Source organism: Chelonia mydas, chromosome 5 (genome assembly GCF_015237465.2).
Source record: "Chelonia mydas isolate rCheMyd1 chromosome 5, rCheMyd1.pri.v2, whole genome shotgun sequence".
Taxonomy (NCBI): domain Eukaryota; kingdom Metazoa; phylum Chordata; order Testudines; family Cheloniidae; genus Chelonia; species Chelonia mydas.
In genome coordinates, this window is record NC_051245.2 from 57,604,885 (window position 1) to 57,630,892 (window position 26,008).

The 26,008-nt window shown below is 47.5% G+C and overlaps 2 long non-coding RNA genes across 2 annotated transcripts in view; one reads left to right on the forward strand and one right to left on the reverse strand.

Moving 5' to 3' along the window:
- LOC122465982 overlaps nt 1-26,008 on the forward strand; it is a 366,320-nt gene that overhangs the window by 286,166 nt on the left and 54,146 nt on the right. The window lies entirely within an intron of this gene.
- Nucleotides 632-14,106, reverse strand: LOC122465983. The gene is made up of 3 exons (XR_006291148.1): nt 13,948-14,106; nt 7,758-7,760; nt 632-642 (listed from the first exon to the last, which is right to left on the reverse strand). It is a non-coding gene; the product is annotated as an uncharacterized LOC122465983 (long non-coding RNA).

Below are 26,008 nucleotides of genomic sequence, written 5' to 3' on the forward strand. Positions count from 1 at the left end.
ATTTATAAGGTTTTTGTTTCATGGTCTCTGTGTGTATATAATGTCTTCTGCAGTTTCCACGATATGCTATGCATCCGATGAAGTGAGCTGTAGCTCACGAAAGCTCATACTCAAATAAACTGGTTAGTCTCTAAGGTGCCACAAGTACTCCTTTTCTTTTTACGAATACAGACTAACACGGCTGTTACTCTGAAACCTGTCATTATGCAAGGCACTGCATTTAGCCGCATGGAGTGGAAATCTATCAACTGCATGAAAAAACTTGTACAGATACAGACAGACATCATCTTCCTTTCCAAATGCAAACAGATGGACATCGTACCAAAAGGACTGAAGGTAAAAAATCCATTACAATCTACATACCACACAGACTATGCTGACAGCTTGTGCCACACGCTCTCAAAGAAACTGCGGAATCACCTGATCAACATCCTCTACAGCAAACAGGGGAAGATTAAGAATGAGCTCTCAAAAATGGATACTCTCATAAAAAACCAACCTTCCACACAAACTTCCTCGTGGCTGGATTTTACTAAAACTAGACAAGCCATTTACAACGCACACTTTACTTCTCTACAAAAGAAAAAGGACACTAAACTTTCTAAACTACTACAGGCTACAAGGGGCCACAGCAATGGTTCCCTCAACCCACCCAGCAATATTGTTAATCTATCCAACTATACTCTCAGCCCAGCAGAAGTAGCTGTCCTATCTCGGGGTCTCTCCTTCTGCCCCTCCACCCCCTCGAACATGATACAGTTCTGTGGTGACCTAGAATCCTATTTTCGACGTCTCCGACTCAAGGAATATTTCCAAAATACCTCTGAACAACATAATGATCCACAGAGGCCTGCCTACCAACATTACAAAAAGAAGGATTCTAGGTGGACTCCTCCTGAAGGTCGAAACAGCAGACTGGACTTCTACATAGAGTGTTTCCGCCGACGTGCACGGGCTGAAATTGTGGAAAAGCAGCATCACTTGCCCCATAACCTCAGCCGTGCAGAACACAATGCCATCCACAGCCTCAGAAACAACTCTGACATCATAATCAAAAAGGCTGACAAAGGAGGTGCTGTTGTCATCATGAATAGGTCGGAATATGAACAAGAGGCTGCTCGGCAGCTCTCCAACACCGCTTTCTACAAGCCATTACCCTCTGATCCCACTGAGAGTTACCAAAAGCATCTACAGCATTTGCTCAAGAAACTTCCTGAAAAAGCACAAGATCAAATCCGCACAGACACACCCCTGGAACCCCGACCTGGGATATTCTATCTACTACCCAAGATCCATAAACCTGGAAATCCTGGGCACCCCATCATCTCAGGCATTGGCACCCTGACAGCAGGATTGTCCGGCTATGTAGACTCACTCCTCAGGCCCTACGCTACCAGCACTCCCAGCTACCTTCGAGACACCACTGACTTCCTGAGGAAACTACAATCCATTGGTGATCTTCCTGATAACACCATCCTGGCCACTATGGATGTAGAAGCCCTCTACACCAACATTCCACACAAAGATGGACTACAAGCCATCAAGAACACTATCCCCGATAATGTCACGGCTAACCTGGTGGCTGAACTTTGTGACTTTGTCCTTACCCATAACTATTTTACATTTGGGGACAATGTATACCTTCAGATCAGCGGCACTGCTATGGGTACCCGCATGGCCCCACAGTATGCCAACATTTTTATGGCTGATTTAGAACAACGCTTCCTCAGCTCTCGTCCCCTAACGCCCCTACTTTACTTGCGCTATATTGATGACATCTTCATCATCTGGACCCATGGAAAAGAAGCCCTTGAGGAATTCCACCATGATTTCAACAATTTCCATCCCACCATCAACCTCAGCCTGGTCCAGTCCACACAAGAGATCCACTTCCTGGACACTACAGTGCTAATAAACGATGGTCACATCAACACCACCCTATACCGGAAACCTACTGACCGCTATTCCTACCTACATGCCTCCAGCTTTCACCCTGACCACACCACACGATCCATCGTCTACAGCCAAGCTCTGCGATACAACCGCATTTGCTCCAACCCCTCAGACAGAGACAAACACCTACAAGATCTCTATCAAGCATTCTTACAACTACAATACCCACCTGCGGAAGTGAAGAAACAGATTGATAGAGCCAGAAGAGTTCCCAGAAGTCACCTACTACAGGACAGGCCTAACAAAGAAAATAACAGAACGCCACTAGCCGTCACCTTCAGCCCCCAACTAAAACCCCTCCAACGCATTATTAAGGATCTACAACCTATCCTGAAGGATGACCCAACACTCTCACAAATCTTGGGAGAAAGGCCAGTCCTTGCCTACAGACAGCCCCCCAACCTGAAGCGAATACTCACCAACAACCACATACCACACAACAGAACCACTAGCCCAGGAACCTATCCTTGCAACAAAGCCCGTTGCCAACTGTGCCCACATATCTATTCAGGGGACACCATCACAGGGCCTAACAACATCAGCCACACTATCAGAGGCTCGTTCACCTGCACATCCACCAATGTGATATATGCCATCATGTGCCAGCAATGCCCCTCTGCCATGTACATTGGTCAAACTGGACAGTCTCTACGTAAAAGAATAAATGGACACAAATCAGATGTCAAGAATTATAACATTCATAAACCAGTCGGAGAACACTTCAATCTCTCTGGTCACGCAATCACAGACATGAGGGTCGCTATCTTAAAGCAAAAAAACTTCAAATCCAGACTCCAGCGAGAAACTGCTGAATTGGAATTCATTTGCAAATTGGATACTATTAATTTGGGCTTGAATAGAGACTGGGAGTGGCTAAGTCATTATGCAAGGTAGCCTGTCTCCCCTTGTTTTTTTCCTGCAAAACCCCCCCCAAGACGTTCTGGTTAAACTTGGATTATTGCTGTGCACATTGTAAGATGAGCTGTTGCCAGCAGGAGAATGAGTTTGTGTGTGTGGTTTTTGGAAAGGGGGGGCTGTTTGGGGGGGGGGTGAGAAAACCTGGATTAGTGCTGGAGGTGACCCACCTTGATTATCATGCGCATTATAAAGAGGGGTTTCAAAGGGGGATGGGCTGTTGCCAGATCACTTTAGATAAGCTGTTGCCAGCGGGGGAGTGGGGTGGGAGGAAGTTTTGTTTCATGGTCTCTGTGTGTATATAATGTCTTCTGCAGTTTCCACGATATGCTATGCATCCGATGAAGTGAGCTGTAGCTCACGAAAGCTCATGCTCAAATAAACTGGTTAGTCTCTAAGGTGCCACAAGTACTCCTTTTCTTTTTACGAATACAGACTAACACGGCTGTTACTCTGAAACCTGTCTTTATGCTTATGAAGTACCATTTTGCTATAAATATACACATTTGCTACGTGTCACTAGAATGCTTACGCAATTTTTAAAGTAGTGTGACAAAGTTCCTGCTCTACCTTGGTGGGTCTTGCGCTTATTGGCGGATTTGCTCACCTTGGAGCTTCACGGCAGCCCTCAGCTTGGCCGTTTTTCTGAATTCACAGTCCAGGTTGACTCCTCCTGTGTTTGACCAGGAGTTGGGAGGATTTGGGGGGAACCCAGGCCCGCCCTCTACTCCGGGTTCCAGCCCAGGGCCCTGTGGAATGCAGCTGTCTAGAGTGCCTCCTGGAACAGCTGTGCAACAGCTACAAGTCCCTGGGCTACTTCCCCATGGCCTCCTCCCAACACCTTCTTTATCCTCACTATAGGACCCTCCTCCTGGTGTCTGATAATGCTTGTACTCCTCAGTCCTCCAACAGTCCGCGTTCTCACTCTCAGCTCCTCGTGCCTCTTGCTCCCAGCTCCTCACACGCACACCACAAACTGAAGTGAGCTCCTTTTTAAAACCCAGGTGCCCTGATTAGCCTTCCTTAATTGATTCTAGCAGCTTCTTGATTGGCTGCAGGTGGTCTAATCAGCCTGTCTTAATTGTCTCCAGAAGGTTCCTGATTGTTCTGGAGCCTTCCTTGTCACCTTACCCAGGGAAAGGAGACCTACTTAGCCTGCTCTCCTGCTGCTACCCTCTGGCCTGGGCTTTCCTTGCTTTTTGCCCCTGCTTTCGGCTTCCCCCCCCCCGACCGGGCCAGACGCTTTCCCCCCTTTCTTTTCTTTTTGTTTTTGTTTTTTTTCTCTCTGCTGTTGCTAGAGTACTGGCCGGCTGCCAGCCGGCTGTTAGCCCCTCCTCCCCCGCCCGCCCTCGGACGCTGCTGCCGCTCCAGCTGAACCCCCCACCCCGAGGGGGGGGGCCTGCCGGCCCACTTCCCCAGAGCGGGGGAGTGGAAGGACCCAGCCCCCAGACCCAGCCGCTTGCTGTTTGTCTGTGGACCTGTCTCCGGTTGAGAGGGACTCTTATCACTTGCTCCGGCATTTCTGGAATGTTGCAGCTGCGGAGAAAGCCCGGAAGAGAGAGAAGGAGAAATCACCGTCTACCGGAGGAACACCGCCCAGGGAATTTACAAATCGCCGTGGAGGGGGCCTAAGACTGAGTAACTTTTGAACTGTGCTCTCGTGTGGGGGGAGGCCTTGACTGTGTCTTGACTGTGTTTGTAGGGACACAGGGGCTGTGGCACGGAGCTGCCCTCTGATCCATCTGTGTCCTCCCAACCCCCACACTATGATCTTCACCCCCCCCACTCCATCATCATTGCTGGCTGTTTAACATCTGCCTCTGGACTTAGCTGCTCGCCCTGATTCCACCGCGTGGGCCAGAAGCACCAGCCAACCAAACAGGACTCTCTGGACAAGCATACGGTGGTTCATGTACCCCCCCGGCCCTGAATTGTCCACCCCACAGCTTGTCCCTTTCTACCTGACCCCAACTCCTGTTAATCACCTGCCACCGCTCCTGCTGGGGCATCGGCAATGGAGGGCACCGGGGTGACCTCTGCCGCTGCCATGCCCATCACCTCCCCAGACTCTAGGGAAGCCCCCCCAGCTGGTGGGAAAGGCCAGGGCAAGAAGAAGGGGAAGGGCCCTGCTAAAACCACCGGGCCCTCCATGGCAGGGGCCACCCGAACTGCTGCAGCCCTGCCACCGACCACGGCGTCCTCCCCCGCTGCCTAAAACCACCGGGCCCCCCACCAGCTCTGCGGATGTCCCTCCCTCAGCCCCCAGGACGTATGCCCAGGTGGCGGCAGCCCCCCCGCCTGCTGCCTCGTCATCTCTCCTGCCCACCGCCTCTGCCACCATCAATAGCGGCCGGGGCCCCTTTCCCACCATGACAAGGAAGCACGGTGTCCGATGCCTCCTGGTGCCTGCCTCGCCCCATGTGGAGACATACGTGCGGGCATTGGCGAGGGTGGTGGGGCCCTTGGCCATTGTGGCAGCCTCCAAAATGTACGGGAAGGTCGTTTTCTTCTTAGCATTGGAGGCTGCCGCCCAGGAAGCGGTGGAGAGGGGCCTGGCGGTGGGAGGGGGGGTGTCTGTCCCCCTAGAGCCGCGAGAGGACCTGGGTGTCCGCCTGGTCCTGACCTCTGTTCCTCCTTTTCTCCCCAATGCTGCCCTGCTACCCGCCCTTTCCACCCTGGGGAAACCTGTTTCTGTTATCAGCCCTCTCCCGTTGGGCTGCAAGGACCCCACCCTCCGTCACATTTTTTTCTTCCGCCGGCAAGTGCAACTTTTACTGCCGTCGGCGGCGCGTGACGGAGTGGCGCTCGAGGGGTCCTTCCTAGTCCCCCACCAGGGGACCCGTTACCGGGTGTACTTTTCCATGGGGGAAGCCTGGTGCTACCTCTGCCGGGCGTCGGGGCATGTCCGGAGGGACTGCCCCTTAGCCCAGCAAGGAGGGGCACCTGAGATCCCCGAGACCCGGCAGGACATCAGCCCCGTCATTGCAGACGCCCCTGGCCGCCTGGTACCCGAACCCGCCCCCCCCCCCCCCCCTTCGGACCACCGCAACTCCCACTCAGGCCCAAGGGGCACCTCCCCTACAACGCCCAGACGAGCGGGAGAGCCCCACCCTCGCTGCTGACAATCTAGCGGGGCCTATGGAGGAGGGTGTGGCAGAGATACCACCAGGCATGGGAGAGAGCTGCCCCAGGGAAAATCCTCCCTCCCTTATGCTGCCCCACCGTTCCCCCCCCCAAGTCCCTGAGCCATCACCTTTACCCCCTGACATGACCCCTGCTAACCAGCCCCGAGATGATGCCATAGAGGGCTGGGCCCTAGTCCAGTGGAAGTGAGGCAAGCAGAAGGCTCGAGCTCCGCCTCATCTACGCGAGGCGGAGGCCCCCCGGAAGACCAGGAAGGGGGGCACTGATGCCAAACCTTCCGCTTTGCCCACGAGTGCGTCCCATCCACCGGTGTCAGCCGGGAAAGACGTGGCAGCACCGGAGGATAGTGTCTCCCCTCCATGGGAGACCCTCCCCTCCGAGACCCTCGAGGAAGCCCCTTCTGTCCTGACGCTACCCGAAGCCCCCGTGAACCCTGAGGCAACCGTCGTGGCAGGTGCTGGCGGGGAAAACCCTGGGGAGGCGGAAAGTGTCCTCTCCTCCATGTTCGAGATCGAGGCCTTAGATCTGACCCCAGTTGCCCAGGGCAAGGACAACCTTTTCCCAGCAAATCTCGATCTGGACGACTTCACTCCACCCCTCTATTCCCCATGCTCCCTCCCCTTAACTGCTGCTTCCGCTCCCACCTCCGAGGAGCCCCTGGACTCCTCCACTGACCAGCCACTGATGGCACCTCGCTGACGACCACCGAGCCTGCTCAGATGACAGCCGGCGCCACGCGGCCGGGGCACGAGTTGCCAGGGGCACCCCCCATTGGTGCGGAGCAATCGACTTCGTTCTCGGGCGGGGGCTCTACAGAAGATAATCCACCTCCTGATGCTGTGGCCGCTAAATCCACCACAGAGCGCGCGCCCAGTGTCACTGAGAGCTCCCTCCCCACCCCCTTAACCCTTGAGCCTGATCGGGAGGCACCACCATCCAGCTGCTTGCCTCCCAAAACCCAGAACCTCTCCTCTGTCCCTGCCCCTGCCCCTACCCCTATCCAGTTTACCTCCTGCAATGTCCATTGCCGCCCCCTGGGCTGTCTCCTTCCCTTTCCCAACTGAGGACCCCCAGGGAGCGGCCTTTGTATTCTCCTGCCCCGACCCATTAGGAGCTGCTATTTTCCCTCCACCGCCCCCTATCACCCCAGACCTTTAGGCGGGCCTAGAAGCTCCGGCCCATCAGGCACCCCGTCGGGGGTCCGCACCCTGCTTGTCCGTTTTAGTGGACCACAGGGCTGCACCAAGGGCCTCGCCCCCCCATGAGCTGCGAGGAGAGCTGTGGAAGTTTTTAGAGGATGTCCGTGGCTCCCGCAACAAGGTACAGCTTGCTCTCCAGCGATGGGGGGACTTTTCTCAAATCCTCCGGGCCACAAGGGCCCTCTTGGGGGAAAGTAAAGGGACGGGGAAGCAGGATGCCGCGGCCTACTGGCAGGTCCGTGTCTTCCGTGAACAACTACTCACCTACGGGATGGGTCACAGACTGCTGCACGGCCCGCTGGGAGATGCGAGCGTCCTTGCCAGTGAGGACCCCCCCGACCCTCCCCATGACACCTCTCACCATCGCAACGTTGAAAACCCGGGGTTGTAGGATGGCTCTCTGCAGGTCCCAGGTGCTCTCCTTCCTTCGGGACGGAGGGTACTCTGTGGTTTTCCTGCAGGAGACCCATACAGACCCGACCACCGAAGACAGTTGACGGCTGGAGTGGGGGGACAGGGTCTACTTTAGCCATGCCACAGTTCGACAGGCTGGAGTGGCGACCCTGTTCTCCCCCGACCTGCGGCCCGAGGTGCTAGAAGTCCCCGAGGCTGTGCCGGGTCGCCTGCTGCATTTCCGGGTCCATATGGAGGGGCTCGTGGTTAACCTCGTTAACGTCTATGCCCCGACATCTGGCCCGGAGCGGCTACAATTCTACCAGCGGGCGTCCGCCTTCCTCGGCACCTTAGATTCTCACGAGTGCCTGGTCCTGGGAGGGGACTTTAATACCACCCTCGAGGAACAGGACCGCTCGGGGACTGAGCAGAGCCCGGCCGCCGCGTACACCCTCTGGGAGATAGTCGAACATCACTCCCTAGTGGACATCTGGTGCGACCACCACCCGGATGACACTTCCACGTTCACCTTTGTCCGGGTGGAAGCCCATCGGTCGAGTCACTCCTGGTTGGACCTCATTTATTTATCACGCTTCCATCTCTCACGAGCCCACTCCTCCAGCATTCAGCTGGCCCCATTTTCTGACCATCATCTAGCCACTGTGACAGCCTCCCTCTGTTCGGAGAGGCTGGGGCCGGCCTACTGGCATTTTAACAACAGCCTGTTGGAGGATGAGGGCTTCGTGACGTCCTTCCGGGAATTCTGGCTGGCCTGGCGAGGGCAGCGGCGTGCCTTTCCCTCGGCGCGGCGATGGTGGGACCTGGGGAAGGTGCGCGCCAGGCTTTTCTGCTGTGACTACACCCGGGGCACCAGCCAACGGAGAAATGCGGCGATAGAGCAGTTGGAACGGGAGGTCTTAGAGCTGGAGAGGTGTCTGGCCGCCAGCCCCGAGGACCCGCTCCTCTGCGGAGCATGCCGGGAGAAGTGGGAGGAGCTCCGGGCCCCCGAAGACCATCGGGCCCGGGGCGCCTTTGTTCCATCCCGCATCCGCCTCCTTCGGGAGATGGATTGCGGCTCCCGCTTCTTCTATGCCCTGGAGAAAACGAGGGGGGCCAAGAAACACGTCACCTGCCTCCTGGCAGAAGACGGCACCCCCCTCACGGAACCTGTGGACATGTGCGGGAGGGCCCGAGCCTTCTATGCAAGTCTTTTCTCCCTTGATCCGACCGACCCTGGCGCTTGCAGAGTGCTCTGGGAGGAGCTCCCTACGGTCAGCGCGAGCGACCGAGACCGGCTAGAGTTGCCTCTCACTCTGGCCAAGTTCTTGGAAGCCCTCCGTCGTATGCCCACTAATAAGTCTCCAGGCATGGACGGGCTGACCGTGGAGTTCTACCGTGTGTTTTGGGACGTCCTCGGCCCATGACCTAGTCACCGTCTGGGCCGAGTCTCTGCAGAGCGGGGTCCTCCCTCTTTCATGCAGGTGAGCTGTGCTTGCCTTACTGCCGAAGAAGGGGGACCTCTGCGATTTACGAAATTGGCATCCCGTCTCGCTCCTCAGCACGGACTACAAAATCGTAGCGAAAGCAATCTCGCTACGGCTAGGGTCTGTGCTGGCGGACGTGATCCACCCAGACCAGACCTACACCGTCCCGGACCGCAGTATCTTTGATAACCTGTTTCGGGTTCGGGACCTTTTAGAACTCGGGCGTAGAGATGGTCTGTCGTTCGCCCTCCTGTCCCTAGATCAGGAGAAGGCATTTGATAGGGTGGACCATGGGTACCTCCTGAACACTGTGTGAGCGTTTGGCTTCGGACCCCAGTTTGTGGGTTTTCTCCGGGTGCTGTACGTCTCCGCAGAGTGTCTGGCTAAGCTCAACTGGACCCTGACTGAACTGGTCAGCTTCAGGCGACGAGTACAGCAGGGGTGCCACCTCTCGGGTCAGCTGTACGCTCTGGTGATCGAGCCCTTCCTCTGCCTCCTCCGCAGGAGGTTGACAGGGTTGGTGCTGCGAGAGCCGGAGCTGCGGCTGGTCCTGTTGGCATACGCCGATGACGTGCTCCTCGTGGTCCAGGACTCGGGCGACTTGGCGCGGGTGGAGGCTTGCCAGGCCATCTATTTGGCAGCCTCCTCTGCCCAGGTCAACTGGGTCAAGAGCTCTGGCTTGGCGGAAGGAGACTGGCAGCAGGAGAGCTCCCTCCCACCCGTGCTTCAGACCATCCAGTGGAGCGCGGGTCTGCTGCTCTACCTCAGCGTTTACCTTTCTGCCACGCATCCCTCTGTGCTGGAGAACTGGGAAGATTTAGAGGGCGGGGTGATAGAGCGGCTCCGGAAATGGACGGGACTACTCCGATGTCTCTCCCTTCATGGGAGAGAGAGCGCTGGTGCTTAATCAACTAGTCCTGTCCAAGCTCTGGTACCGGCTCAACACCCTGGTCCCAGCCCCGGGTTTCCTGACCAATCTCTGGACATCGATTCTGGGGTTCTTTTGGTCAGGAATGCACTGGACCCCTGTAGGGGTTCTTCATCTACCCCTGAAGGAAGGAGGACAGGGCCTGAAGTGTCTGCACACTCAGGTCTGCGTCTTCCGCCTCCAGGCCCTACAGAGGCTCCTTTATAATGCAGGCAGTTCGGCGTGGAGCATACTGGCACACACCATCCTGCACCGCATCCGAGGGCTCCGATATGACCGGCAGCTCTTTTATCTCTGTTCGGGAGATCTCCCGTGAGACTTCTCCAGGCTGCCGGTCTTCTACCAGGACCTCCTCCGGACTTGGAAACGGTTTTTAACGACCAGGTCCGTCGCGGCCACCGAGGGGGCAGATCTCCTCGCGGAGCCCCTGCTATACAACCCCCAGCTCCTTGTGCAGGTGGTGGAGTCCTGCTCGGTGCACCAGAGCTTGATCCTGGCAGAAGTCACGAGAGTCGGAGACCTCCTGGACTACGACCGGGGAAACTGGCTGGATCCCCTGACGCTCGCTTGGTGCATGGGGCTCTCCAGACCTCGTACTCCCCGGCACGTACTTCAGGAGGTGAAGGCCGCTTTGCCGCCCGTTGCTAGAGCTTACCTCGATCGGTTCCTGCTCGAGGGCACGCCCCACCCACCCTCTACCCCAGGCCCGCCGGACCTTTTAATTGGACCCCTGCCCCGTAGACCCAATCGACCCCCTCACCCCTTTACGGCGAGCCAGCTGCATGAACTACAGCCGGTACGCTTCCAAACCGCGCCAAGGAAACATCTATACATGCTCGTGCTCCACACGCTTCACGCCCTCACCCTAGTGTCCCGCCCCGACACAAAGTGGCGAGACCTTCTGCCACCTTTGGAGGGTGAGCAGCCCCGGTGGGCCAGCCTATATTCCACCTTGGTTCCAAGGCCCGTCGGGGACATCAGTTGGCGGCTCCTTCACGGAGCTGTGAGCATGGGCACATACTTGGTGCGGTTCAAGCCCATCCCAGATACCTGTCCCTTTTGCGGTGTGAGGAAAACCCTGGCGCACATATATTTGGAGTGAGCCAGGCTGCAGCCCCTGTTCCGGTTCCTCACAAATCTTTTATTACATTTTTGGTTGCATTTTTCCCCTAACCTTTTTATTTATGCACTCCCCATCCGTGGCCTCACAAAGTCGCGGGATCTCCTAGTTAACCTCATCCTGGCCCTGGCTAAAACGGCCATCTATAAAACCAGAGAGAGGAGGTTGGCCGATGGAGTTTCCTGTGACTGTGGGGCCGTTTTCCGATCCTCGGTCCGTTCACGTATCCGGGCGGAGTTCCTCTGGGCGGCGTCCACCGACTCCCTTGATGCCTTTGAGGTGTGGTGGGCGCTGTCCGAGGCTCTCTGCTCGGTGTCCCCGTCTGGGTCCCTTTGTTTTGACCCTTTGATTGGGGGAGAGAGTAAGGGACCTCAGCCCCAGCCATTGCTGCTGCGGACACCACCACCACCTTAGAGGGGTCCTTTCACACATGGGTGCACGTAGATTGGGTGCTTTCAGGGGAGGGAATTGTTGGTGACACTCGGGCCTGGCGCCAGGTAACTCGAGGGGGTGGCAGACCTTGAGAGTCGATGAAGCCCCCTCGCTCTGGACCACCAGGTAACTCGGAAGGGTGGAAGACCAAGAGAGTCGAGGAAGCCCCCTGCTCTGGGCCCAGGCAAGCTTGAACAGTTCCCTCCCCTGAAGCTAATAAGAAAACAATTGTGATTGGTTGCTGTGTTACACATTGCATATGCTGTTGTTTTGTAAGTGTGTTATGCAAATACAAAAAAATTACTCTCCTGTAGCCATCTGGCCCGACCCTGTCACACCAGCTACTGTACTTTGAAATAAATATGCATGTTTGCACTCAAAAAAAAAAAAATTACTCCCCTATAGCCATCTAGCCTGACCCTGTCACAGTAGGTATATTAGGAAGGCAATGGGTAAAAAATTCCACACAAAAAATATTTATTCCTTTTATCAATCCAGCCCAGACCATGCTTCATATTAGATTCAGTAATTTTCAAGAGACCTAATCTTGGATCAAAGTTTTATTTCCTGCTTCTTTCCCACCACTCCCATCTACACATCTGCATTTGTACAGGAAGTTCTTTGTCTGCTTATTGTGTGCAGTTGAAAGTCCCTAGAATTTCTTTTAAAAGTTTTGTTTTATTTACTTCATAGCACTTCTTTGCTATAACCATTAGCAAACTGTTGTTGGAGCAGAAGAGATATGCTGTTTTTAATATGAATTGTGGCAGATTATTAAGAAAAGGAACTCGGAGGCAAACTACAGGCAATTCGAATAATATAGTTCCCTCCCATCAATTTCCTTATGAAGAGAAGCTTTCAGAGTCCAGATTGTCTTAATCATTCTAAACTAGAGACCCTCTCTGGAAGAACAACATAGCCTCATGTGGTGAACAAAATGGGTGTGTGTCTGCTGTTAATGTGAACATGCAGAGTAGCTTAGCAGGTGAGTAGGAATTTCAGGGCCTGCTTAAGCCCTGGGTTAAATAGGCACAATTCCCAGTGAAGTCAGCCGGAGTTGTGCCCTATGTACTTGCTGTGAGGCTGAATTTGGCTCTCAATTTATCCTGACAAACTTTTTAAATATGGAAAAACACCAACATCCTTGGTTGTCCAGGATCTTGTCATACCCTGTGACAGGTCAGCAACCTTTGGCACGTGGCCCATCAGGGTAATCTGCTGGCAGGCTGTGAGACATTTTGTTTACATTGACAGTCCACAGGCAAACCCCCGCACAGCTCCCAGTGACCGGGAATGGTGAACCGCGGCCACTGGGAGCTGCGGGGGGCTGTGCCTGTGGACGGTTAATGTAAACAAAATGTCTCACGGCCCGCCAGGGGATTACCCTGATGGGCCATGTGCTGAAGGTTGCCGACCTCTGCCCTATAAATTATTTTAAAATAACTTTATCGGCAACATTTATCTTTTTTACTGGTCTTTTCAAAAGTTCCAGGAATTGAACCATGGGTTAACCCTCATCCACATTCATGGGGTAATGTTTTACTTGTTATCATAACAAGCATATTGTTATAACTCATGAACTAGTGGCCCTCCAACTATGCTATTTTAGAACATTGTGTGCACATGTACACAAGTCATCAAAAAACATGATTTACTGTGAAAAATGTTTTTTTCCCTGTATCAAAAAGTATGTGGGGTACAATTGTACCCCAAACATGTTGCACTGTTATCCTGTATTTTTAGTAATTCTGTCTACACCTGTTTGCTTCTAAGGAGAGTATCTTGTATCATAATAGTTAGTGTATGCTAATTATTAATGCATTGCAGTTACACTGGTTGCTGCATTCTGTCTCCCTGAGGTAGAAGGTACCCCAGGAGTGTTGGTCCCTTCAAATCCAGGCTTGTTGGGTATCCTCAGCACAGAGTGGACTGATGCTGGCTTACTTTGCCTAATGCTCTTGAGACATTTTCTGTGTCTAGGTATTGTGCTCCAAATACAGCAGACTTAGAATATTCTTGAGGGGATTTTATTTGTTGCATGATTCAAGATGGTGACCAAATTGGCACAATATTCTGCTTCTGACCTTGTAAAAATTATTTGCAATTCTGAAATTGGGTTGTCACGTGATGACAACGTATTACATGATAATGAGTTTGTGCCAGGTCGTGTCGAGAGTTGCTCCAAGAGGGAAGACCATGTTTCTCTTGATTGGTCATGAAGTTCATCTTCAGACAACGTGGAGCTCATGTTCAGCCCTGTTATAATACTGGAAGAAAGAGTTAGGAATAACTTCTTCACCACTATTCAGCTTGCTGAAGACCTACTCACGAAAACTTGACCTGTGTTGGAACAATCCAACAAAACAAGCCACTTATAACCAATGTTCCCTCTAATTTTTGACAGGCCGTGTGTGCAAAAAATTTCTTCTGTGCAAATTGTTGTGCTTCTATGGAAATTTTTGTGCATGTGGTGTTTCCCCAGGTGCGCGGGGTTTAGGATCTATGTGCGCGCGCACACACGCACAGCTTAGAGGGAACAGTGGTTATAACCCAGAGAGATGCATACATATCTCAGCAGAGAAAATTGTCATCGGTGTTCAGGTTTTCTGGGCCACTCATCCTGGTTTCCTATTTTCCAAAGAAGGGCATATCGGTAATAATGTGATCAATGATGCATCATGGCAAGGTTGTAGAAAGAGACAAAAAGAAACCTTACCTAATTCTCTACTACAATAACACTAAAAGCTGTGTCAATATGCAAAATGTACATCTTGCAAAAATGTACTTCTGCAGGCATAAGATAAATAGGTGGCCAATGGTTCTTTTTTCAATGTGCTTGATGTTGCTTGCATTGCAAGTTTCATTGTTTCAGTTAACAAAAATTCTGCTTGGCACCACACATGACCAAGACAAAGAAGGCTCTTGTTCCTTGTCAATCTGGGAGAACGACTCGTAGATGTTCATATAAAGAGCAAAATCTTTGATATCCATCATCTCACTATGCCCATCAAAGTAGCACCCTCATACTCTGGCTACCATTGAAAACCAGCTACCATGGGAACACCTAGGAAGCTCAACAGTGGATGCTGCCATATGTGCCCAAGATCAGCTGACTGGAAAAGCCACAATCAATGTGGAGAGTGCAGTGAATTTGTATGCATTGACCACTCCACATACATGCTGATGTGTGAAAATTGCATATAGGCTCCCACTGAATGAGACTCCTGCTAGTTCTTTCAATTTGCTAGTTTAATAAAGTTTTTTCACCCCAAACATCAAAGAATTGTTCTTGGTTTCTGAATGCATTTGGGAGACAAACTTCCCACAGCACAGTTAATGTAAATTTATTCTTGAGGGCAATGTCACTCGCTAGAATTTCAAACCAGTGGACTAAGAAATCTTTGTTTATAGAAAAATGTGTTTCTCAGTTTTCAAGAAGGAAGAATACTCTTTTTCCCATTCAGCAAACCACAGAATCCACAAATTATTGCAGGAATATCAATTTGTGATGTAATTCATGCACAACTATGAGGTGGCTAGATCTGTGTCTGAGTTTGTATATTCTATAAGACTAATGCACTTCTTGGTTAGTTCTAGCCTTCCCTTTAGACTATGCAGTAGACTGGAGAGAGAAAAGAAAGAGTTCTTTAGTGCATGTATCTTTTGAAATGTGTTCAGGACCTTCCTACCTGCAGGACTTTCTTACCTTAGAATTCAGGGCTATCATTCAAAAGTATGTTTTGTTTTATTTTCACCACTACAAAAATCACCAGTATTTTCTGGGGCACCCTGCTCTCTGACTATCCTAGAATTGCTGATTTTTGCCTCTTACCCTAAATAAATTAACCTGTGTAGGCTTTTTATCAGGTGAACTGTGCAAATCTTAATTCCTCCCCCACCCCCTTAGTTTTTTAAAGCCCTGCAAAACAGGGTTATGCTAAAAACCTTTAAACAGTGTCCAATGTTATCTTGACTCCTTTGGGGGCAGAAAATATAGAGGTGCAATGCAATGCTGAAGTGCCGATCCCAAAGCAAACACATAGTTCTGTCTGAGCTTATGTGAGTGAGTATGCAGCACAAATCTGGTGTTATGAGATAGAGGATTACTACATATCTGAAGTGTGTGAACGAGTGTTGTACAGCAGCCACAACAGAGAACAAGTAGCCATTTTCTGTGACTGTTCACAGCTCATTTAACGCCCCCCTCGATCTTTTTCTAATAATTTATATTAGAAAGTCATTTCAAATTAATCTAGTCTCTTTAACAGCAATCTCCAGACCATTGTGTACTTTTTGTGTATTTTGAAACTTCAGTCTGTCAGAGTGGGGAAAACAAAACAAAACACAGGCCAGTTGTTGAACAAATACATTTGATTAGGTATTTTGTTGTTGTAGGAGAAGCACAACTGAGTTTCAATAAAAGAAAATGATTTTTCTTCCCCTGTACAGCTAGAGAAAGAAATCACCCCCCTGACTATTTTCCCTATTCTTTCCTTTTCAAGAAAATCACTCTTTAGTTACTCATTTCTTTCCCCCATGGTCAGGTTGGCTGCATCTCCAAACGCTTGTAAGTACTGTATGTTCTGACATATCCTGAAGTCATGCATTAGCACCTTTTCATTCAGCAAAGGGTGAGAACAGATATCTTTTGGCAGCTGACAGCAGGGAACAGGCAGAAAGGAGGAAAAAGAAGCTGTAGGACTAGGACACTATGGTGGCCTAGTGGCGAGCATGGCTAATCTACCAGCTGTGAATAACCTCTTTTTTTAATCCCCTCCACCCAACAGATGTCTCTCTGTCATTGTCATGTCCTCAAGCTATCCTAGTAAATGATTTGTGCATTACAAGCGAGTCACCAAGGTGGCAATTGAACCTCTTCACAGCTCAAAATTGTTGATGTGTGCACTGAGAGTGCAGTGGGGGGATGTGTGTGTGTGTGTGTGTGTGTGACAGAAAGAGAGCAGGAGAGAAAGAGAATGAGAGAAAGATGAAAAAGAGGGAGGGAGAGAGAGGGAGAGGGAGAGGAGAAAGAGGGAAATGTCAAGGTTACCTTGTTTTGACTGGAGAATCAAAAGGGAAGGCAAATTAACTGCTGGCTCTGTTTGGTCTTTTGGATCTCCTAGAATGAGGCAGTGCCATCCTACTCAAGCAGATGTACATATCACTTTGAAAGATTAAAAAATGAAGAATGCAGTGATCTGTATTGTATATATGCTTTATTCTGTGGAAAGAATGTTAATAAATATACTGAGAGACTGCAAAGTTTGCCAATATAAATAATGTGGCATTTCAAAGTCTGTCAGTAAATGTAATTGAATTTTTCAATGTAAAAATATAGTTCAGTTATAAATTGGAGTCATGCTTGACATTAGTTGAGCATTAGGAGATATTAATTAGATGCTGCTCACTTCTTCCTTCTGATTTCTTTATATTAAATGAATTATCAGGAAAGAGGAATTTGCAAGCATGCAATTTAGAGATTTTTATTCTGAAAACAAGCTGCCTGGTAATTTTTAGTGGAGGAATAAATGCCTTTTCAAAAACCTTGTCAGTGTGCTGTCTAAAACATGCCCTTCCCAATATGAACACAATATGGAAAAGCTAATCCATTATACTACTTTGTAATGATAATAAGCTACAGTGAACAAGTAGCCTAGGGAAAAGATGGTAGTAGTCACCTTTAAACAGAAAGAGAATAGCAAGTAATTGTACATTTTTACAGTGGGCTGATGACAACATTTTCTGTGACTTTGAACTTACTTTGGCTGTCACTGTTCTGGCAAACATTCTGCATATCAATCAGACAGTTATATTTCCTACATGACATTTGCAGCATAATGTATAAAATTTACTTATGTGATCCTTACATGTAGGAATCCTGTTTATATGTAAATATATTAGTCTCTGCAGCACGAGCTATATATGAAGACTGCATTTAACCATTCTACCATCCACCGTGACCTCTATATATCTGGTGAACACAGGGTATGTTTCTTTCTTGTTGCTGGACTGCTCTGCAGCACTTGATATTGTGAATCATATAATGTTTGCTTGCATCAGCTGAATATGGTTCCTGCCTTGCTGCTTATGGTATAACATTCCCTCTGGTTGAATATTATTGTTGTAGACTCATGGAGCTGATTATTTTGGGTCTTCACTCTGTTTTTTCAAGGCTATCCCAATTATTTGTGGAATCACCAAGGAATAACTTGGCACCAATACTGTTTTGTATTCAAAGAATTCTTTGGGGTAGTGATATTTGTGTGCGGGGTCCCTGGCACCATATGCAACTCTCATACTTATTGGTCAGTCCCTGTGTTCCCTGTGATGACAGCTCTCACCCTTGTATTATTAGCTTGCTAGTACAGGGGGTTCATGTCTGCCAACTTCTTAAAGTGAATGCCGATCAAACAAAGCTGTTGTTCATTTGTTCTTCTGAGTGGCACATTTTAAATTTTTTGGTAAAGCAGTCCAAGGTGTTCTCAAGAAACACACAAACAATAGCTTGATTTATAAAACACAAAATGATGGAAAGAGAGAGAGGGACGGATAGAGGAAGAGAGCTAAAATGGTGTCCTGGAGACAAAGATATAGTGATTTCAAAAGAGGAACGAATAATATCCTCTGAGAAACCTTGCAGAGGGCATCAGTCCGGTATTGGGGTCTCTTTATCTTTATTTAGGGCTAGATTGTGCCTGTGAGGCACAGCCCTGCATGGGCTATGTGGAGATGAACCACCCTCAGGGAGCCCTGAAGGCAATCAGCTACCTGCAGCTGCCCAGTGCACAGTAAAGTGTACAAACAGCTATATCCTTTTTAAGGAATGTGATTCTTTTCCCTCCTGTCTGACCAGCTAGCTCTACTTGCTGGCACATAGTGGGGATGGAGCTATAGCTCTGCCTTACTTCCTGTTCCCTTTGGGTCATGTCTCAGTAGCTGCTCTGAGTGCAGGGTCTCCAAATCTGGCTGGACTTTATGCAGGCCACAAAATGGGCAGGTGGGAGGGAGCTCTTTATTACTCCTCTCTACTGTATGTCTGCATAGAAACTGGCCAAAGTCTAATCTCTGCAATGGAAATTCCTTGGCACAGGGCTGTGTCTTCCCATGTGTTTCTGTAGTGTCTAGCACATTGTGTTTGTTACTATAATATAACATATACTGGGCTGTAATGCGTTGATCTAATTCTGGTTGTTGCGCTTGATGTGTGGGTGCTGGGTGGTGTTTAGTGGCCTGTGACGTACAGGCCAGATGATCTGGGGGTCCTTCCTGGCCTTAAATTCTATGGAATGAGCATCTCGGTTTGAATGTTTTGAGAGTGTTGTATCAGAGAGGGGGACGGGGTTAAGTAATAAAGGACTTAAGGATAGACATGAACCCTATCAACAATATGAAGATAAAAAATAGTCCATGTGATCATAGTGGTATATGATACTTCAGAATACAGGCAAATGCAATGGACCAAAGCAGTAGCAGCATGGTGAATGATCCAGGAGAAAATGAACCAGAAAGAGAAATGATCCTTTGCAATTGAATGAAGCTGGTCTGATGATGGTGAGTGATCCTAAAATGGATGTCACATGCATTAGCACAAGAAGTTTTTAGAGGCTCTTTGTAAAGTGCATTTGCACTGAGGCTGTCCTACCACATCACCTCTTTTCCCTCCCCAAATAGGAATAGGCTTCGTCCTCTTCAAAAGCTCCCCAAAACTGTAACCTTCTCATAAGCCTCTTCCCTGAGACACTTCCATAAACCTAATTCTCCCTTTCCAGCCATGTCTTCTCAAATGGATCCACTTTCCATCCATCTCTCTGTGAACATACCTCTCCCAGACATCTGGCTATTCATGAACTTTTACAATCTTTTCTCTTCCTCTTTGTTTGATTAACATTTTATTTGATTATCAGGACATGCAGTAAATGATACACAGGCACAAAGAATGGGTTAGCAGCAGCAGGTTGCTACTTTATTCATATAAATAACAAAGTGCGGGTGGAGATACAGAAATGCCCTTCCATCCCATTAAAGTACCAGGTAATATTTGGGCCCAGTGCAGAGAAAAACAGTTGATCGAACAACAAGCCACCTCACTGAGATGGGTGAATTTCAGCAGTAATGTTACAAAACAAAAGAGTAGCATTGGAGACTGAGGCCTTGTCTACACTACAGGGGGAGATCAATCTAAGTTACGCAACTTCAGCTACGTGAATAACGTAGCTGAAGTCTATGTACTTAGATCTACTTACCGTGGATAAGTACATACTTACTACGCTATGTTGATGGGCAACGCTCTCCCATCGACTCCCCTTGTGCTTCTCGTTCAAGAGGAGTACAGGAGTCGACAGGAGAGTGATCTGAGGTCGATTTAGCAGGTCTTCCCTAGACCCACTAAATCAACTGCCGATGCATTGATCGCTGCACGTCGATCCCCCGGTAAATGTAGACATGCCCAGAGTGTTTACAAAAGCTCCCCTGCTTTTGAAGATCCATTGAAGAGTCCAAAACCTCTCTCAAATGTTCTAGGTTTTATATCTTTCTCATGAACTCTGGCATATTCTGCTGCTTAATAAGCCCCAGCGTTCATTGTTCACATAAATGAGTACATGAGATTTAGACAGCATCAATATTTGTGGTAGAGAAAGACATCTGGACCCTGCCATAAACCTCTAAGAGTTGTGTTGGAACCGAGATTCTAGAGGAGGGCATGCCAAGGCATGATAGAGTGGAAGGCAACATATGTCATGGAGGTGAGAGGTCACGCTGAATGAGGCAAGGGACTGGCAGACGTTCTGGAGAGGAGAGAGGTAGTCTAGGCCCTTTATATAAATTAGAGAAAACCCGAGTACAAAATTAGCATTCCAATTTCAACCCACCCAGATTTCGGATTGATTCAGAGCCAAAGAGAATAGGGACCAGCGGCAAAATTTGAATCTGGATTCATGTTTGGATTAGGAACTTCCTGAAGTTTGTGTAGTTCTGTTCTAGGGTTTGTTTCAGTTCGTTACACAGACAAGTGCCAACTGCAAAGTGCAGGCCTTTCACTAAACTGAATATTTCCCTTGAAAGGTTGGGGTTCGGGTTCAGTGTGAGGAACAGTCATGGGAGTCATGATGCTTTTTTGTTAGTTTAACTGGTTCACCCATCACTTATGCTAATTCAGAATAGGCCAATCCTTACTGACACTTAAAGTTGCTTTACCCTGTAGGCACAAATAGACAGTGGGTGGCTTTGGCACCATGAAATATATCTGCCGTTTTTTTTGCTGCAGATTCATAGTGACATAACAAATACAGATGCAATCACTTGGAATTTACATATTTTTGAAATGTATGAAAAGCTACATTATCTTACATTAGTGCTTTGAACACTAAAAATAAAAAAGTATTCTGCTACAGTTAGGGGGAATTATGATGTCCCCTGATGGCATTAGGTGTCCATATATGTGAAATTCCTATTCACCCTTCTCTACCTCCCTTTACCTATTACTACAATCCACAAAAACTATAATACACTGGCTCTCCCTGAAAGGCCTGGCACAGAGGGTGTGCTGGCGGTGGAGCATTGCTCAGAAGTTAGCAAAGGCAGGTGCTGCTCAGATTTACAGAAGACATCTGATGGTTGCCTATGGCCTGTTTCACAATCCAGAGCAGCCCAGAATTCCCCGTACTGCTTTGTGGGTCACAGCAGCAAAAAGCAATATCGGGAATTCTAGGCAGCTGTGGACCGTGCAGCAGCCTACAAGCAGGAGGCTCTGGCTGCTCTAATTTGTTTATAGAGCTGCCCAGAATGCCGATGCCATAAAGCTACCTTTGCTCCTCTTTCCCTCTGGAGGCACAGCACAAACTCTCAGCCAGTGTCTTCAGTTTGTAACCAAGGTATTTGTTTTTTATTTTAAAGGCAAAAGCAACAAGATGTATGTATAACAAGTTCAAATATCCATACAACATATGGTGATAGCTCTTGTCGCTCACCCACCCTTATTTGTTTTTATCATTTGTCACATGAGGTCTCAATTCCACACAGCTAATGCAACAATTTACATGTGTAAGGACTACTTTCTGGGTACTATGACTGTAAATTCCTCAGGGAAAAGAGACATCTTTTAGATATCTATAAAGCTCTGTAATGTATAGAACAACTCTGGTATGTGCTGGTTGCTCAAGAGGGACACTTTGTACTCTGTCTTAATCCTAAATATAGTGCTTTTTTCTAATTACTTCAAGGGGCTTAATCCTGGTGCCTGTGCGCATGAGTTGCAATTCACCGCTATGCAGTGGGCCAGCACTCAAAGCCTCCATATGCCCTCAAAATGGAGCTTAGTGTGACTTCTCTGGTGCATCGTTTATGTAAACCCTCTACTCGGGAGTTTCACCCAGCCTGAGTAAATGAGCTGTGCAGGGTGGGGTAGCAGACAAGTTGGGGAAATGGAATCCTCCGCTCAGCCATGGAGTTCTTGTTAGAGTCTGTTGTAACTATTTTGCCCCTTTCACTATTCATTATGAGCAACATTATGTGCAAGGTTTAAATTTATGAAAAATATCATGACTGTGCCCTTATAAGGGCCTGAATTATATAAGCCACTTGGCCTACCTAAGATATTTCAGTTTGCCATGTCAATGGGGGTACTCAGCACCTGGCAGAACTGGACCCGAAGTAGCACACTGATATTGTAATATGTTAAATATTGACTTTTAGAGGTATTTAAAAACGGTGAAAAGTTGTGAAATATTTCTGTGAGGCTGATTTCCTCTCTTAGGCCACCTTCACTGAAAATAGAGGAGTAAACAACGGACTGTGAGAAAATGAGATGTCATGGTGCTGACGCACCTTCATGATTACTATCAATACCATGAACACTCTCATGGTTATTTTATATTGAGCCAGCACTTCTGATGGCCCTGTTTTCCTACAGTAGTGTCTTGAACCTGGAAAAATTTGGTAATACTGCTTTGCACCTATAAAGCCCTTGTCATGTGAAGATCTCAAAATTTTTTAAATGGAAGGCTAAGTACTACTGTCCCTACTTTACCGAAAGGAAATGGATGCACAGAAGAGTTAAGTGGCTTTTAGCGGTATATGTTCCTCTTGTCTGCAATAGGATTTTCCTTTATTTTTGTGATTATTATTATTATTAAGTTTTATTATTAAGTTTAAGTATTATTATTATTAAGTTTAAGTATTATTATTTTTGTGATTATTATCATTATTATTATTAAGTGGCTCTTGACAGTATATGTTCCTCTTGTCTGCAATAGGATTTTCCTTTATTTTTGTGATTATTTCTTTCATTTGTTTGTACACCTTGCTGTTATGCTCATCACTAGAATGTCTGAGTAGATTCTGCTGAAATCAGTTCTGGTAAACCTGCCTTTGTTAAATATTCAAGGACTATAACCTGTATTTGTGAATATACTTAAGCTTAACAGTTTACCATCTATATAATAATTTTATGAGCTTAGTTATAAATTATAGATCCCTCAGCAATTTCCAGAACTAATTATAGTAGCATCCATATATCAGAGTTTTCGGGTAGCTCATTTTCCATCATTTCTGAACACAACTTGAACATTTCTTTAAATGTAAAAGCAAGCTTTGCCCTGGAAACTAAACACTGAAAGCTATACTCTGCTCTTTTGTGGTGGTGGTTTTAATAAAATATTATCAGTGGTAAAATGTAAATAAAAAAACAAATTACTTCATTCATCATGTATTTTAAGCAGTTAAAATGAATGAACTCTCCTCTGAGAAAACATCTGACTAAGCAAAATAATGGTTATGCATTTGTGAAAATGTTTAATGAACTCATTGGTTAAAATGCTGTTATTTTAGAGCCTATTCCTATGTGTTTTAAATTAATTGAGGCTACATTGCTGAAAGACCTTTTTTCTTTCTGTCTTAATGTACCAAAAATAAGTGACCTTAGTAACATATGTGGGAGCAAATATCTTACACAGGCAGGAATGCTGGCTATACAGTCAAATGTAAGAGCCCACAAGTGGAGGAGTAGCTATTAATGAATCTTCTCTCCATAATCATTTGTCTAGTGTCAGTTCAAAGTCATGGAACTTGCCAAAGATCAAACATATTTTTTCTTTAAACAGTTCATATTGTAAATATTCTAGCTGGTATTCATTTTCTGTTTCTTCCTGTTCTGAAGCATACATATTTACTATGCTGGTAATGTTTGGGTTTATATCTTATAGGTTGAAGGAAAATGTACTGCTTGTCTGCAGAGTAAGATTATTTCAAATAATAATAAGTAATCCTTTGGTACTGGGAGCTGGGATAAATTCAATTACATAAAAAAACCCCTCGAATGTGCAGAAAGCTGAAACATTTAACCTGAGCATAACGCTAGATGCCAATCTAATTTGTCCTCTAGGTGAACTTTAAAACTTGCCCTGATTACGTAGTCTGGTAATATATCTTAATGGGTTATATTTATGCTTCATTAATATTCACATATAGTGCAAAATTTGTATATACTCTAATATTGGTGTAAATCAATTGTTACCTACATGCATGGTTTTTTCCTCTCTCTTTATTTTTGGTTGCTTTAGTAATGTTATTTTACAGAGAGTTTTAAGATGTGATATCAATTTTCAGTTTCTAAGTCAAAGTTCAAAAATAACTTAGGGTATGTTTTCATTGCTGTGTTAACTTGAGTTACCTACACTCAAGTTACGTCCTCTTGAGTTAGAGCCTAGCTCAAGTGAGGGCAGTCATACTGTGGAAAAACATGCAAGCTACACGTAAGGGTCGTGTTGATGAGCTGTAACCTATACCTCTTGATGGGCCAGCAAACTTGAGTTAAAAGCACCCACACGCTTGAGTTAAGGGTGTTTTTGTGCAGACAGGATTTGAGTTCGGGTAAGATTTGAGCTGCAACCAGAGGTACCTCTGCAGTGAAGCATGCCCTTAGGAGCCTAAGGGTATGACTTCGCTGCAGTTTACCAGGGTATGGCAGCCTAGGTTAGCCAAGCCCCAGACGCAAGCATCTATAGTTCTAAGCTACATTTGAATCATATGCAAGTAGCTACGTCCACACAGGCGCTGCCACACAGCTATGTCCACACAGGTGCTGGGTTAGGTGCTAAGATTTCTAAGGGCATCCTATGGTTCTTAGCCCTGCACTGAGCTGTGGTGCTCTATAAATTGTTTTACAGTGTATTGTGGGAAAACTTGTCCGTCCTTCCTGGGCTCCTGTGTTGTACTTAGCCCACCAACATAGTAAACTAAACGAATACCGACTCTGGATGCTCCTCACTGCTGTCTGTGACATCTATTCCAGCTGGTGCTAAGGTGTCAATCCAGCTCAGGACCATGATTTTTTCCAGCTATAATCCCTATAATGCACCACCCATTTCTGCAACCAGAAACAGACAGAGGGCAATGGAGGACTATCAGAGCCTGTGTTCTGTAACCTGGGTTTCAGCTTGTGTCCAAAATACAAAATTTAGTACCCGTGTTAAAGTGAAACCTGGGCTCTAACCTATACCCCCAGCCATGCAAATGAGCTCAGGTTAAAAGCGCATATAAACCCAGGTAAAATGTTTTGCATGTGGACAGTAGAGGGAATTGGGCTAAAATCTGAGGAAGAAGCTGGGTTAACTCTGCAGTGAAGACATATCCTCACGCTTGAGACTTAAACTCCTAAGTGAACAGAGGGCAGGACAAGCAGCAATGGGTTCAAATTACAGCATAGCAGTTTTAGATTAAATCTCAGGAAAAACTTCCTAACTATAACAAGAGTAGAGCAATGGAACAAAGTGCCCAGGGAAGTCATGGAAGCTCCTTCACTGGAGGCTTTCAAAAAGAGGGTTACATAGCCAGCTGTCTTGAGTGGTTTAGACACAACAAATCCTGCATCTTGGCAACGGGTTATACTAGATGACCCTTGCGGTCCCTTCTAACCCTATGGTTCTATTATTCTAAGTGCCTAAATCACTTTTGAAAATAGGACATAGGCTCCAAAATCACTTAGGTGTCATTGAAAATTTTACCCATAGTTTTGAGAAGAATACAATGAGCCTGATTCTCCTTACTTAGAGTAACCTGATTTCCAACAATGTAACACAATTATTTTAATGGACTTACTCATGATTTAGGGTCTGATCCAAAGTCCATTGAAGTGAACTGAAATCTTTTCAACTGCTGTTAGTGGGCTTTGGATCAAGCTTCTTATTACCTAAGTGTGATGAAGGAAGAATCTGGTCCACATTTGTTTTCCAAATGCTCTCTCAGCAGCCGTGTTACAGGGTAACCTGTTTGGATTCACTTACATTGGGGGATGTCATAAAGAGAAACATGATTGATACGGTCAAACAGGATACTTCTTCATGGGGAGTGTCAGCTGGAAGAAGTTAATAAGGAAAAGCAGTGTGACAACATATTAACATACAGCTTTTAAAAGAATACAGCTTTGAAAATAAGCCAAAACAGC